The sequence below is a fragment of the Chenopodium album genome, chromosome 3 (genome assembly GCF_948465745.1).
Source record: "Chenopodium album chromosome 3, dcCheAlbu1.1, whole genome shotgun sequence".
Lineage (NCBI taxonomy): Eukaryota > Viridiplantae > Streptophyta > Magnoliopsida > Caryophyllales > Amaranthaceae > Chenopodium > Chenopodium album.
In genome coordinates, this window is record NC_137836.1 from 2,909,935 (window position 1) to 2,915,660 (window position 5,726).

A 5,726-nucleotide genomic window follows, 5' to 3' on the forward strand; every position below is an offset into this window, starting at 1 on the left:
GTGCTACGTAGCACGGACGTGCGTAATTTGGCACGGACGTACAGCCTCTGGCAGAAACTTTAATAATATACTGACTTGTTCAGCACGGACGTGCAGGACTTGGCACGGACGTGCTTAGCCACCTTGCACGGACGTGCTTAATTTGGCACGTCCGTGCCAATCTGGAGAAATTTAATTCAAAGTTTCTGATTGCTTCTGACTGCCTTTGCACGGACGTGCGATACTCTGCACGTCCGTGCAGACCTGATGCTGCACGATCTTCTTTTTTTTATTTTTTATTTTTTTTTATTTTTTATTTTTTATTTTTTATTTTTTTTTAATAGTAGTAATAGTAAGGCATAATAATAATAGAATTATTATCATTACCATTAATATTATTATTGCTATTATCTACTACATCACTTCCACCAAAACCCTTTCTTACTTTTCTTTTCATCAACACCTACAAAAGACATTTGAGAGAAAAGTTAGTAATAGTAAGAGTGATGGAAATTAGATAATAGTTTGTGAGAGAGAGAGAGAGTTGAGAAACTCGGGTTGCCTCCCGGAAGCGCTCTTTTAACGTCACTAGCTTGACGACATTGCGAGATCAATGAGAGTAGGGAACATCAAACTCATCAAGGTGAACAACCTTGGCTTCCTCATGCACAAAACCGTCAAAGTATGCCTTAAGCCTTTGGCCATTCACTTTGAACGGTTCACCATTGTTATTTGAGATTTCTATCGCTCCATATGGAAACACCTTCTTAACGGTGAAAGGTCCACTCCATCTTGACTTAAGCTTACCCGGAAACTACTTCAACCGGGAATTGAAAAGCAAGACCTTATCACCTTCCTTAAACTCCCTTTTGCTAATATGCTTGTCATGCCAAGCCTTGGTCTTTTCTTTGTAAATCCTTGCACTCTCATATGCATCCATTCTTAATTCTTCCAAGGCGTGGAGGTCAAGCAACCTCTTCTCACCGGCGCTTTGAAGGTCGAAATTTAATGTTTTGATAGCCCAATGAGCCCGATGCTCAAGTTCTACCGGCAAGTGGCATGACTTCCCATAAACAAGCTTGTATGGTGTGGTGCCAATAGGAGTTTTGAACGCGGTGCGATAGGCCCATAGAGCATCATCAAGATTTGTAGACCAATCTTTTCTAGACCTATCCACCGTTTTCTCAAGGATCATTTTTACCTCCCGGTTTGAAATTTCAGCTTGACCACTTGTTTGGGGGTGGTAAGCTAATGACACCTTGTGCCTCACACCATATTTCTCAAGGAGAGCTTGAAAGGATCGCTTTGCAAAGTGTGAACCCCCATCACTAATCACAGCCCGGGGCACTCCAAACCTCGGGAAAATTACTCTTTTGAAGAGCTTGACCACAACCTTAGCATCATTAGTAGGAGATGCAACCGCTTCCACCCACTTCGATACGTAATCGACGGCCACTAGAATGAACTTGTTCCCAAAAGAGCTCGGGAAAGGCCCCATAAAATCGATGCCCCATACATCAAAAATTTCAAGTTCAAGGATGTTGTTCAAAGGCATTTCATTTCTTTTTGAAATATTACCGGTTCTTTGACACCGGTCACAAGCTTTCACCACACCCCACACATCCTTGAACATTGTTGGCCAAAAGAAACCGCATTGCAATATTTTCGCCAAGGTCTTGTTGGCACTCATATGTCCTCCACAAGGTGAGGAGTGACACATTGTGATAACATCTTCAATTTCATTATCCGGGACACACCTTCTAAAAAGGCCATCAACACCTTGTTTGAAGAGCAAGGGGTCGTCCCAAAAGTATTGGCGAACATCATGAAGAAACTTCCTTTTTTGTTGATAGGAGAGGTCGGGAGGAAGAATAGAGCAAGACAAGTAGTTTGCAATGTCCGCAAACCATGGTGCCGGTGCTTGGAGAATAGCAAATAGTTGATCATCCGGGAATGAATCGTCGATTGGCAAGTTATCAAGATCACCTACAAGGATAGACAACCGTGAAAGATGATCGGCTACCACATTTTCGGCACCCTTCTTGTCCCTAATCTCAATGTCATAGTCTTGTAAGAGCAAGACCCACCGTATCAATCTTGGCTTTGGTTCCTTCTTGGACAAGAGGTACTTCAAGGCCGCATGGTCGGTGAAAACTATGACTTTGGATCCCAACAAGTATGACCTAAACTTCTCAATTGCATGAACAATGGCTAGAAACTCCTTTTCCGTGGTTGTGTAATTCCTTTGTGCATCATCCAAAGTTTTTCTAGTGTAGTAGATAGCATGGAGCTTCTTATCCTTCCTTTGTCTAAGAACGGACCCAATGGCAAAATCCGATGCATCACACATAAGCTCAAAAGGAAGCTCCCAATTAGGGGGTTGAATGATAGGAGCCGAAATCAATGCCTCCTTCAACCTATCAAATGCTAGCAAACAATCATTAGTAAACACAAAAGGGGCATCCTTTACCAACAATTGAGTGAGCGGCTTTGCGATTTTTAAAAAATCCTTTATGAACCGGCGGTAAAAACTCGCGTGTCCAAGAAAGCTCCTTATCCCCTTCACATTTGTAGGGGGTGGGAGGCGCTCAATGACCTCAATTTTGGCACGATCTACTTCAATGCCCCTACTAGAAATTACATGACCAAGAACAATTCCTTCCTCTACCATGAAATGGCATTTTTCCAAATTCAAAACCAAGTTCACCTCTTGACATCTTTTCAATACTTTAATCAAATTTGAAAGACAAATGTCAAAAGATGAACCAAAAACAGAAAAGTCATCCATGAATACTTCAATTGATGATTCAAGCATGTCGGAAAAAATAGACATCATACACCTTTGGAATGTGGAAGGTGCATTACAAAGTCCAAATGGCATCCTTCGATAAGCAAAGGTGCCAAAAGGGCATGTGAATGTATTCTTCTCTTGATCCTCGGGTTGGATTGGGATTTGGAAGAATCCCGAGTATCCATCCAAGAAGCAATAGTGACTATGTGATGCTATTCTTTCCAATATTTGATCGATGAAGGGGAGTGGGAAGTGGTCTTTCCGGGTGGACTTATTCAATTTTCGATAATCAATACACATCCTCCACCCGGTGACCGACCTCGTAGAAATGGTCTCACCCTTATAATTCTTGATGATGGTCATGCCTCCCTTTTTAGGCACAACTTGAACCGGGCTAACCCACTTACTATCGGAGATAGGGTAGATTATGCCCGCTTCAAGAAGTTTTAAAACTTCTTTTTTCACAACTTCCTTCATGTTTGGATTGAGCCTTCTTTGGTGCTCAATTGAGGAAGCATGATCATCATCAAGTAAAATCTTATGCATGCATATAGTAGGACTTATCCCCTTAATGTCATCAATTTTGTACCCAATGACGCCTCTATACTCCCTTAAAACAACTAGGAGTTTCCCAAGAGAGGTATCATCAAGTTTAGCATTGACAATAACGGGATAATTCTCACTATCATCAAGAAAAGAATATTTAAGTAAAGGAGGAAGGGGTTTAAGTTCAACCTTGTGAGGAGGCGTAGTCCTCTCCTCTTTTACCTCCACATTAAGCACTTCCACTTCCTTTTCGTTGTGGACCAAAGGTTGGTTGAGTAAAAGATCATACCCCCTCGTTTCTTCACCTTCCTCAACTAAGCCTCCCGTTAGGATAGCTTGTAAAGGATCTCCTTCAAACAAATTTTCTTGGAACTTCTCTAAGTCCCTTTCCAATGTATCAACTCTATGAACTTCATCATACAATGGCTTTTTCAATGTTTGTGGAAATGAAAATGATATTTTCTCATCTCCCACATTCAAGGTCAATCTTCCTTGCTTCATATCAATCACAACACCCGCGGTGTTCAAAAACGGTCTTCCCAAGATTAGGGGCACCGTAGTATCTTCTTCCATTTCCATTACCACAAAATCACATGGCACAAATACTCTTCCAACTTGAACCGGTACATCTTCAAGAATTCCCAAAGGTAGCCTAACCGTGCGGTCGGCCAATTGCAAGGACATTCTTGTTGGCTTCAAGTCTCCCACTTTCAAACTCTTAGCAATAGAATAGGGCATCAAACTCACACTTGCCCCAAGATCACATAAAGCATCCATAGCCTCTAAGTCTCCAATCTTCACCGGTATTGCATAGCTACCGGGGTCACCAAGCTTTTGAGGGAGCTTGTTTTGAATGATTGCACTCACCTCCTTAGGAAGGGAGATGGTTGCACTCTCTTCAAGCCTACTCTTGTTGGATAAAAGATCCTTCAAAAATTTTGCATATGTAGGCATTTGTGACATAGCATGAAGAAAGGGAATATTCACTTGCAGTCCTCTCATGACTTCAAGAAAGTTTGAAAACTTTTCATTCAATTTCTTTTCAACAATCCTATGAGGGAATGGAATGGGAGGCTTGTATACTTTCATAGGGGGCTTTTCTACCTTTTCCTCATCTCCCTCATTCTTACTTTGTAGCTCCTTTCTCTCAACATCAACTATCTCATTTTCAAACTCATCCTCATTTCTTACCACAACTCCCTCATCTCTCTTTTGTGGCTCCTCTTCACTCATAACCGGGCCTTCATAGCCTCTCCCCGATCTCAAAGTAATGGCCTTAGCTTGCTCCTTTGGGTTCACAACCGTTGAGCTTGGAAAGTGACCACTAGGATTGGAGGATGAACTTCCAACTTGTTGCGCAATTTGAGCCAATTGATTCTCAATTATCTTGTTGTGTGCTTGAAGTTGTTGGATGTTCGCTTGCATATCCGCATTGCTTCTTCCTTGTTGTGTAATGAAGGTTTCAAGTGCGGCTTCAAGGCTAGATTTTTGAGGAAGTGGAGGAGCGGGTTGGTTATATTGTTGCCTTTGTTGGTTTTGGTCCCTTTGGTTAGGGTGACGGTAAGGAGCTTGTTGGTTTTGTGGATGAGATTGATTGTATTGGTTTTGAGGAGGGCCTTGATTTTGTTGTTTCCAACCCGTGTTTTGTTGGGGTTTCCAACCTTGATTGTAGGGTTGAGAGTATTGATCGTTTCTTTGCCCAATAGCCGCAGCTTGTTCTTGGTTAGTTGAGTTGCAATAGGAGGACAAGTGATCATTTCCTCCACAAGTTTCACAAGACATGACTTGTTGTGAAGAAGAGCTTGGAGATGTAAGGGTGGCTTGATCTAGCTTGTGAGCTAGCATGTCAAACTTTGATGCAATAAGGTCTATTGCACTAAGGTCGTGGATTCCGCCCTTCTTTGCTTGAGGTTGCCGTCTATCACCTCCGTATGCATAGTGCTTTGCCACTTCTTCAATCATCTTGTATGCATCATCCACCGATAGCTTTTTAAGACTACCACCGGCCCCGTTATCAAGGTTGGCCCTTGAAGTAGGAGTAAGACCATCATAAAAGCTTTGAACAATAATCCATAACGTGAAACCATGGTGTGGGCATTTTCTAGTGTAGTCCTTGAAACGCTCCCAAGCTTCACTTAAGGTTTCATCAATCTCTTGGTTGAAATTGGTGATTTTCCTTCTTAGTTCGGCGGTCTTTTCGGGTGGACAATACTTTCCAAGGAAAGCTCTAGTAACTTCATCCCATGTGGTCAATGATCCCTCTTCTACCGTTCTCAACCAATGCTTTGCTTTGTCACGGAGGGAGAATTGAAACATGTGCATACGGATGAACTCTTCCGTAATGTTGTTTTGCTTGATGGTTGTGCACAATTCGAGAAAGTTGTCCAAATGAGCAAAAGGACACTCATGA

At 42.1% G+C, this 5,726-nt stretch overlaps 1 non-coding gene across 1 annotated transcript; it reads left to right on the forward strand.

The window, feature by feature from the left end:
- Nucleotides 1-5,396: 5,396 nt before the first annotated feature.
- Nucleotides 5,397-5,503, forward strand: LOC145625654 (small nucleolar RNA R71). The gene has a single exon (XR_014110565.1). It is a non-coding gene; the product is annotated as a small nucleolar RNA R71 (small nucleolar RNA).
- Nucleotides 5,504-5,726: the final 223 nt, after the last annotated feature.